The sequence below is a fragment of the Prosopis cineraria genome, unplaced genomic scaffold, assembly GCF_029017545.1.
Source record: "Prosopis cineraria cultivar Desert tree isolate PC_DT_omini unplaced genomic scaffold, ASM2901754v1 PC774, whole genome shotgun sequence".
In the NCBI taxonomy this organism is placed as follows: Eukaryota; Viridiplantae; Streptophyta; class Magnoliopsida; order Fabales; family Fabaceae; genus Prosopis; species Prosopis cineraria.
In genome coordinates, this window is record NW_026556099.1 from 31,634 (window position 1) to 42,151 (window position 10,518).

The following is a 10,518-nucleotide window of genomic DNA, read 5'->3' on the forward strand; positions in this document are numbered from 1 at the left end:
AACACATGGGGTGAATTTTTTGACCACATGTCAGTCATTTTAAGCAGTACATATTAATTGGTATTTCAATTAGATAAAGTAAAGGAATCACAGTTAAATTACAGTTACCCAACACAATTATATAAAAATATTTAGTAAAATATGACCTTGGCCATCTCTAAAACATAATTTAAATACTTTAGGTTAAATCAAATCAAGCCATGGATGTTAAACATAGGGGTGTTCAACTTGTACCTATTCCGATTGGCCCGGTACCATCTCGATCATATCGAGACGGGTCTTGTTCAAACCCGAAAACAATCAAGAAGAGACTTTGTAGAGCAGGAAAAGGGGTCGGGACGAGACAGGATACAGGATTACCATCAGACATCCCGTCTCATCCCGAATATTATATATGTTATTTTTATTTTAAAAATATACATTAAATATATTAATTATATTAATATAATTTATACTTATATTAATTATATCAATTATAATTTCAATACTTGCAATTCTTATTTAAAATTAAAGTCTTTTATATTGATAATTTTAATGACATAAAGCAAACATAGCACTATCTTTCTTTATAATATATTAATTATATTAATATAATTTATTTTTATCTTTTTATTTAATAACTTTTATTTATATCATATTTCTTACTTTATTTTTGAAATAGTAATTAGCTTAGCACATCTCAACTAAAGTAGAAGAACAATGATTTGATGTTGTGCTTAACTTTTCTATTATTGCTACTCTTATAACCTAAATATCATTTGTAATTGTTATTATAATCTATAGTTGTTATTAATGTAATTTAACAATTAACTTTAAATTGTTGTGATTTGTGTGTTTTTATTGTTTTGATTTTAAATTGTCTTAGTCTTTTTTTTGGGACGGGACAAGGGACAAGGGTGTCCCGATCTTATCTCATCCCATGAACACCCCTAGTTAGACACAAATTCCATGGCCACAATTTAAATAAGCTTGACAAAAATCATTCGTCAATATGCTCTAATTAAACAAAATCGGCCTTCAGTTGGAAAATATACATTTTTTTAATCAAAGGAGGCAAAACAAAAGGATTGGTAACACCAAGTCTAGCTAGGCCTCCGTTGCTTCTCCAGCTAGACCTTTTTCTATCAAAATATTAACCACAGAGAATGAAAAATTGGTTCTAGTAATCAAAATTAATGTGCAATTATACATACAATACAATTAATCATGTGATTACTAAGTGAGCATATAAGATTATTTCCCATACATATGATATCCAAATAATCTACACTTCGTCCAATATATTTTTTGTCAACACAATCTATACAAATTTTTCATAATACATAATATTAATTTTAAGTTTGCAATTAATAAATAACTCTAATGATAGAGTTAGAAAGTTTAGACCTAAACCCCTAATTAATACTAATTTAAGGTTAGAACAACCATATTTAACCTTTTCACACTTCTTTCTAAAACTCTCATACACTAACAAATTATAATTAACTTTCAAATCACTTTTAATATCATAATTTCACCTTTCCACTTTCACAAAATCATCCAAAAATGTCCCAAAAAATTAAAAATTATTCTTAAGCCTTAAATCACCATTCCAAATTTCTAGAAACATTTACCTATACTCAAACAATTATCTAGTCATCAGAAAACATCCAAAACATTTGAAAATCTATTTAGCCCTACTTTTCTACCATCAGGAAATCAAAAACTAAAGAAAGATATATAATTAGAAAAATATTCAGAACACAAACTTAGGGTCTGTTTGGTTTCTCTTCTCATTTTATATTTTTAAAAATTGTTTCATAATACAGTTTCTTAAAATTTTTAAAAACAAAATGAAATGAAACTCTATTTGATTATGTCAATTAAAAAATAGTTTTTAAATTAAAAAATAAATTAATAGTGATAATTATAAAAGTTAGTGGCGGGGATTAGCAATAAGAATTAGTCAATGCAACTATAATTTATAATAATTAAATGTAATGTATTTTAAAAATAAAAAAATGAAAATAACTTGAAATTATTTTTATTTCTTTTTTTAAAAATAAAAATGAAAATAATTAAAAGAAAAACACTTGCTCAAATAAATTTTTAAATTTTTCTGTTTTTAAAAATAAAAAATATTTTTAAAAATAAAAAACAAACAAGCCCAAATCTCTAAAAGCTTCAAATCACCTAAATGATGCATTAAGAGATCTAAAACTTCCAAAATCATCCAGACCCCGGACTCAGACTGTCGCCTCACCTAGTCGGAAAAGGGAACCACGTCGCATTCGCATCTGAGAGTGTGTGCAAGTCGGTGGTGATATAATGCGTGGGCCCCACAAATTTTTTTTATTTCGTTTCTTTGTTTTCTTTCCTTCCATCTCTCTCTCTCTCTCTCTCTCTCTCCTCTCTCTCTCTCCTCTCTCTCTCTCTCTCTCTCTCCGCTCCTCTCTCTCTCTCTCTTCTCTCTCTCTCTCTCTATATATAAAGAAGAATAATATTGAGATCTCAAAAAGATAAATTAATTTAAATTAAATTTTTAAGTTTGATTTTAATTTTATAATTTTTTTATAATAAATTTATAAATTTTATTTTAATTTTTAGAGCAAAAATAAATTTATTTATTTTTCAATCATTTTAAAATTTAAAAAATAAGTTATAAATTTATTATAATTAAATTTATTATTTTTAAATTTCACACTTAAAATTTAATTTAATTAATTAATTTTTTTGAAATATATATGTCATTCTCCTAATTTATAATGTATAAAATTTCACATGCTATTTTTTAAAATCCTCCTTAATTATTCACCATTATCTTAAAGTTTTAAGGAGTAGAACTCCCCTTATATAATTTCTTTAAACATAATTTTGATCATGTTTAAATAATTATAATCTTTCAAGTGGAATAATTTACATATTCCTATTTAACCTCTCCTATCCTCAATACTTTATCTAAATATAAATGAATTTGGATTTTACAATCTAAATTTGGGCATATTTGTTTAAGATTAAAAAATAATTTATTTTTTAGGTAGTTTGGAGATTTAATAAAAAGATATTTATTTTATAAAGATTTTATAAAAAGCAGACATTATTTTATATTGGTTACATAATAAAAAAATAATTATTAGTTAGTTGTTTTTAATTTTATGATATTTTTTTGATTTTTTTTTTTAAAATGATTCACTATTATACTATTTTAAAAATTTTATAGTATTTTCACCTATTCCCCCTCTTTAAAACACCTTTTTTTTATCTATTATATTAGATATTTTCAAAATTTTACTCAAAGTAGCTTCTTAAAATAATCAAAAATGTGCTTTTTCAAATTCTGATTATTTTTAAAAATTTAATCAAACCTTATAAAAACTTACAAAATTGTTTATTTCAAAAAAAAAAATAAGTAATTTTTTTATGTAGTTAGTAGACTCACTTTTCATGAGTTAAGATGTTTTATCCCTAAACTATTTTTCAAAAGAACAATGTTGCTCTCACCGTTTAAAAATCATAAGTTTAAATAAAAATAAAAATATATAATATTAAATAAAACACTATTAAATGTATATATAAATATAAGAAAAAATTTATATTATAATTTTATAACTTGTCAAATATAATTGAATTTTAGTTAAATTATATATGAGTAGACTCAAAAGTATTTGCATATAACTGTTGACATCTTTATAAACAAAAATGGTCTTAAATCATATGTTGCACATATGAATTTTTTAAAAATAAAGTTGGCCTTTAATAGGATCTAGATTTTAAATTTTTTATTTTTAAAAAAATTTAAGTTTTTTTAATATTATATTTAAAACATCTGATTTTTTAAAAACCTTTTTGATTTCCAATTTAACTTTGGTTTTCAGTTTAATAGTAACTTAGCTTTTGTCCAATCCAACTCAATTATGAAAATAATTTTTTGGTCTAAATCGAGTCGTTAACGACAGCTCCAATTGATAGTTACAGATACAAAAGAAGATATTTTTAAGTCTACACATGTCTAATTAACCATGATTCACTTATATTGACAAGTTATAAATTTTAATTTTATAATATTATTAATTTATAATATTTTATTAACATATTATAATTTTTTCTTATATTTATTTTATATATACATTTAATATTACTTTTTATATAATATTATTATAATTTTATATTTACATAACATTTAATATTATTATAATTTTATTTTTATTTAATTTTATGATTTTTAATCTATGAGTGCAACATTGCTCTTTTGAAAATATTTAAAAGTAAAATTGCACCTTAACTCATAAAAAGTGTGTTTCCACTAGCTAAGTCATGGAGGTTAAACGGTGAGAGTAACATTTTTCTTCTGAAAATAGTTTAAAGATAAAATTACATCTCAACCTTTTGTTTTCGATAATCATTGCATCCTTGAATTTTATTTTGTTATCATTATTGAGCATTAATTTTTTAATATCATTTCAATATTTTTCCTCCCAGAACTATTCCTTATGATCCAAAATTTAAATATTTTCTCTCACCTAATCTTAACTCAAGATATAAGCAACTTAATATTATAAAATTAATTTTTTTTATTTTACCTTGTTATATTTATCGACTTAAATTCTTTTTTTTTTTTGTTGCTCGCAATTATTCCTTTACTTGAGGCAATTTTTGGGTCATTAACTTTATGTCCTTTTTTTCACTCATCATATCTTGTAATTAAGGGCAAAATGGAAAAAATATACAATATTTTTATGAGAATAAGAATTTTATTGGTATGTAGATTATTATTAAAAACTGCTTATATTTTAAACTGAAAGGAGTATTAAATTAAAAGTTAATCAAAAAATTTTTAACTTGCAATAAATAAAATGAAATAAAATTATATATGAAATAAAATTACATGAAACCATAATATTCATAAACGGTCAACTATTCAGCTAACCTCATATCCGTGTAAAGCATGGAACCTAATTTTTTTTTAAACTAGTCCCTCTATTTTATAATTTTATTATATTTCTATAAGAAAAAATATTTCATATTGGAAGCCTTTCGAAGAATTTCAAAGCATTATTTAATAAAATAATCCTGTTGTTACCTTATGAGTAATTTACTATTTATTAATTATAATGTTCATGAACATTACATTAGGGATAAATTTAATAAAATATATCATATTTTTACACATTTATTATATTTCTCAATCTACGTGGAAAAATATTAAAAGAAAAATATAATAAACTAGATGAGAATTTTCTATCATCAGATCCCTGTCCTTTGTGTCAAATAATTGGGGTCCCCCCCTCGAGACAATATAACATTGAAGAGTTTATTCCAAACACAAATAGCATTTTTCAAAAAGGCACAGATAAAATTTATCAAATAAAAAGAAGCCAGTTTTATTCACCGAAAAATAAAATAAAATAAAATAAAGAAGCTAGCTTTATCAATAGGATTAATTTAATAAAAGAGACTAATCTTTTATAATATAACAAATTAATGTTTAAATCTCTATTAAAAAAATTGTCACATTTAATATCCAACAATATTTTAAATAAAATTATCTTTAATAAAAAAATATTCATAAATTTCTGGGGAAAAAAAGAGGCTAGCTTTGAGCAGAAAGTAGCATATTCTAAAAGCACACAGAAAGCATGACAAAAAAAAAAAAAAAAAGCATATTCCGCACCTAAAAGGAATAAAAGAGAAAGGAAAATAGAAAGGTAAAATTATTCGCAATGTCCAAATTCAAGAATTGTTTATTTCTAAATATCTTAAATATAATGCATGAATGGACTCGTAAATTTAGTAACTTTTTTCCAGAAAAAAGGAAAAAGGTTTGACAACTAGTTAATGGTTTTATTAGAGTGATAATTGGATACACACAGGGAGAGATAATGACACCTTAAACTTTTTTTCAAAAAAAAAATTATGTCACAAGATCTTCTAAAGGAATATAAAAAAGAGTATGCATGCTTTAATTCAAAATATTAGACACTTTTAACCACTTCACCAATATTAAAAAACAATTAAAAGTGGTTTGCATAATTAAAATGTGGTTTGCATAATTAAAATGGTAAAAAGTATCACTACTTTTCAAGATTACTTTTAAAATTAATCTATCTTCTGAATTACCTTTAATTTTTTTCTTATAATCTCTCTCTACAATATAATTAATATGAGTATTTGTGGAAAAGAAAAATATACTATTGACCTTTCTACCAAGTTTCATATATATTTGGGAAAATACCAATGGGTAGAAATTGTCCTGTATTTTGGAAGAGAGGGAGTAATTTAAGCTTTTAACTACTGTATTAATCCATTTATTCCTTCGATCCCATTTTATAAACGTACCATTTTTTTAAATTGAAAATACTAATGAAATGAATTAAATACAATTTGAAATTTTGATTTTTTTCAAAAGAAATATAAATTTTAAATATGCCCTTCGTTCAATAAAGGGGGAGAAAGAAAGATACTTAAAAAGTGAAATAATAAGCATTTTAAAATAAATTTATTAATAAAACGTTATTTTTCTGAAAACATTATATTATGAAATATCAAATCACTTTAGAAAACTTCTCATATACTTTTTTCCCCCAAAAAAAGAATCAATTTTATTAATCACAAAAAAATAAACATCTTTTATACTTAAAATGCTTATCTTCAATCAAATTAAGACATATAAATTTTTAACATATTATATGTTTATAACAAAAACATGTTATTAATATTATTAACATTTTAAATTTATTTATTTTAATTTAATTAATATAAATATATTAAATATAAAATGCAAAAAATGTAAGTATTCACACGGTTTTTTTTTTTTGGGGTACTTTCCCACAGTCTGCTGTGGGCAGCTTAAAAATAAAATAAGTTTGTCTTTCTGTCATTCACATATCTTTTTTTTATTAAAATAATCATTTTCAAAATATGATTAAATATTAAACATGAGTACTGTTTTAATTGAATTTTCTTGTGGTTACAAGACACAATCATTTTCTCCCTCCGGTGGCCTTTTCTTCCTCCTGATGTACTTTTGTCCTTATATGAGTGGGGTCATATTTGTCTTTTTCCAAGAAATTTGTATCGATGGTTGAAAATGACTTGGTTTTAAAATGCGGAAAAGCATGATCACGGATCACCACAGATATGCACATACCAACCATCTCTCTTTCTTTATGTTTTATGGACAGCAATGTCAATGAATGTAATTTCTTCTAGAATACTATGCTTAACTGCTTTCATCCAAGGCCATACCTAGGTTTAGGCAAAGCAAATGGTTGGTTAATTGTCTTTGAGATCTCAGAAAGTTATCCTATGCCACGTGTATGTGTAATTACCACATTGATTGCGGCTAGCTCCTAGGGTTTAAACTTTAAATTGCGACGTGATGTCGGTGTACGTGTTTAAAATTATCTTTTTTATTGTTATAAGAATTAATATTTTAGAAAACATACTCTTAAAATAAAAAATAGCAAAAATAATTTTTTTATCCTTTCTTATTCTTCAAAACACTTAAAATATGTTTTTGTTTTTTATTCTTTAAAATAATATTTGATTTTTTTCCTTCTAAAATACTTTCTAAAAATATATTAACAAACAGATTTTTTTTTGTTTTGGATAAGAAAAAATGTTTTTAGAACAAGTTGCCAAACAAGTTGATAGATTTTTTATATAAAATATTTTCTAAAAATTTCACTTCGTTTACAATACGAGACATTTAGTAATTTGTATAATTGTATTTCTAACTTTATTTATTACTTTTTTTTAAAAAAATATTACATTAAAATTTTAATTATCAGGCCCTTATATAGAATATTTAATAAGGGCATAATTAAAAAGTTGTATTTTTTTTAAGAAAGGCTAAAGTATACATTTGATTCTTTAATTTTATATAAGTTTTAAATTTACTCTTTTAATTTTATAAAGTATATTTTTAGTCTTTTAACTCTAATACTGTTAGTTTAAAATAATTTTTTTGGGCTAATAATTGTTATTTAAAAAAATTATATTAAATATGTCAATATTTGAGTTTTTTAACGAAATTATCCATGTTAGGGTTAAAGGACTAATAATATACTTTTTTAAATTTAAGAGACGAAAATAAAACTTTATATAAAGTTAAAAGACTAAACGTGCACTTTAATTTTTAAGAAATAAGATTTCATCTTAATTAAATGTGCTGTTATTCTCTTCTTAAACTTAATTGTCAATGGACCTGAGAATAACTAACTGTGTGGAGTAAGATTTTAAAGTAAATAATTATCAATACCCTGTATCAATGATATGGATTGAGTACAGTACATACACACATGCTACACACACAGAGGGGGGAGAGAGAGAGCTTTAATATGAAAATATTTAGAATCAGCAGAAAAGCACATGTGCACCTACTTAACATCCAGATTTTCCAAGATAAATTCATCTCAGAAGATGTTTGGACCTCGCCCCAACCCAGCTGCGTTGGTGTAGACGCAGATGGATCAATATGGAACCACCACCAAGCAGCCTGTGGGGAATTCATACGGGACAACAATGGGAACTAGCTAAGGGGTTTTTACAAGAATCTGGTACATGTTCTGCAACTGATGTTGAAATATTAGCCATTAGAACTAGACTTGAAGTTTGCCAGCACCTCAACTTACTAAATTGTCGACTTGCTCTGATTCTTTTACTAATGCTATGACGCTGTTAAAGCGAAATAATGTCATCAATCATCATCTTGTAGGGACATAGATTATATTAGAGATTGCTTGCTCCTCATGAAAGATGTAACCATACGACACTCCTACTGAGATATCATCATGCAACAAAGATGTTTCTAGTAAAATGATTCAAGTGTCTTCTGCACCTACAGATTGCTTGCCTTTATATTCTGGCGACAAAAGCTAAATTTTGGTTCCGCTGTAATTTCCTTTGCCTTTTTTTTTACCTTTTCTTTAAGCCTAGCTTGCCTTTGTATCTCCAACCAAAAAAAGAAAAACACAGAATTTAGTGATTCAGAGATTACGAATATATAATTCATTTTCTCAAATCTCATTTATATATTATTATTATGTTAAATATTCTTAACTTAATTGATTAATATATGTGTGTGTCATATTCAAAGATAATTTTTTCAAAATATTGATAAATTATTATATTGTATAATTGATATTATTTATTAGTAATAATAATTATTATTAATATTACAATAATAAATTATAAATATTATAATATCATTTATTGATAATAAAGGAACGTCGAAAATGAGAAATGAATATTCAAGGATTACATAGAAAACTGAAAAAGAAAAAAAAAATTAACACGTAGCTTGGCAATAAACACAAACAGGAGTTGTCTACGTCTCCTCACAGATTTGCCAAAAATAAAGGGCTTCATTTTATAAGCAAAGTAGGAGAGAAGATGTAGGGAGAAATTAAAATGAAGCAAGTAATTAAAGTGCCGTGCCGTGCCAGAACTCTAGTTGTACTGAGTGAACTCTGGGATTCTCATGAGGAAGCTTATTGAATTTTCGGTGTCGATACTCTGCAAAAGTTTTCGTCGAAAATTTGGGTGGGTTTTCTTGGTTCACCAGTGCCGGAAGAGGTCCGATCACCGCCTCATGCGGCGGCGCCACGAACACCGCCCACGACATCCTCATCCTTTCTTGTTCACCAAGCTTCTGTGCAGAACACTCTTGTACTTGCCATTGCTCAGCACCTATTAATTAACCACCCCAATATAAATATCAGTTATAACTATAACTACAAGTGTATAATATATATATAATATGTATATATGTATTACCTCGAGCTGATCACCGACATGGACGAAGAGGGGCGTTTCAGGTAATCGACGGCGACCCAGTGGTGTTTGTTCCAAACCTGAAGGCCGGGAACGTCGTGGGGGACGAGCAGAGTGAGGGCTGACATGTCGGTGTGAGGCTCAACACCTAAAGCAAGCTCTGGTTGCGGACATGGCGGATACATGTTTATTTTCATTTCATTTCAATCTTTTCGTTTCCCAAGCTGCTTTTCAACGTCTTTTTCTCCAACCCTAGCCTTCTGACAGAATCTCCAGCAACTTGTCTGTTAAACCAGCAATTCTTTGTTGTACTCTTCCGTCACTTCCTGAACAACAACAAAAAAACAAATTAACATAATTAATCAGGACTCGCCAGACTCCGATTTCGAGTATGGAGGATCCAAATCCCGTTCGTATCCATCAACACGAACCTGTAAGAAGCAGGGTTCTTGGGCCACATATCATAGTTGACCTTGGAAGGAGGAGCCATCATGTGGAAGTAATAGTCAACCACTCAACCTTCTCCTCCAGATTCTTCGTCATCTTGGTGCCGTACCCTTCGAAGCTGCCGGTGGAGGGGTCATTAGCGTATGACTCTTTCTCTTTCTGGGGAAGAGCGAAGAACTGCTGGCCGACTTCCTGTAACCGGCCGATCAAAGTCTGCGGTATTCCGTGATCGGTGACGAGGAAGATCCCCACTCGGAGGCTGCGTCGGCGATCTGCTTGACTAAGAGGTCATGAGGGGGACAAGGAGATAACCGGCAC

General features: G+C 26.9%; 1 pseudogene; it reads right to left on the bottom strand.

Moving 5' to 3' along the window:
- Nucleotides 1-9,287: 9,287 nt before the first annotated feature.
- Nucleotides 9,288-10,515, bottom strand: LOC129298330 (flavonol synthase/flavanone 3-hydroxylase-like; annotated as a pseudogene).
- Nucleotides 10,516-10,518: the final 3 nt, after the last annotated feature.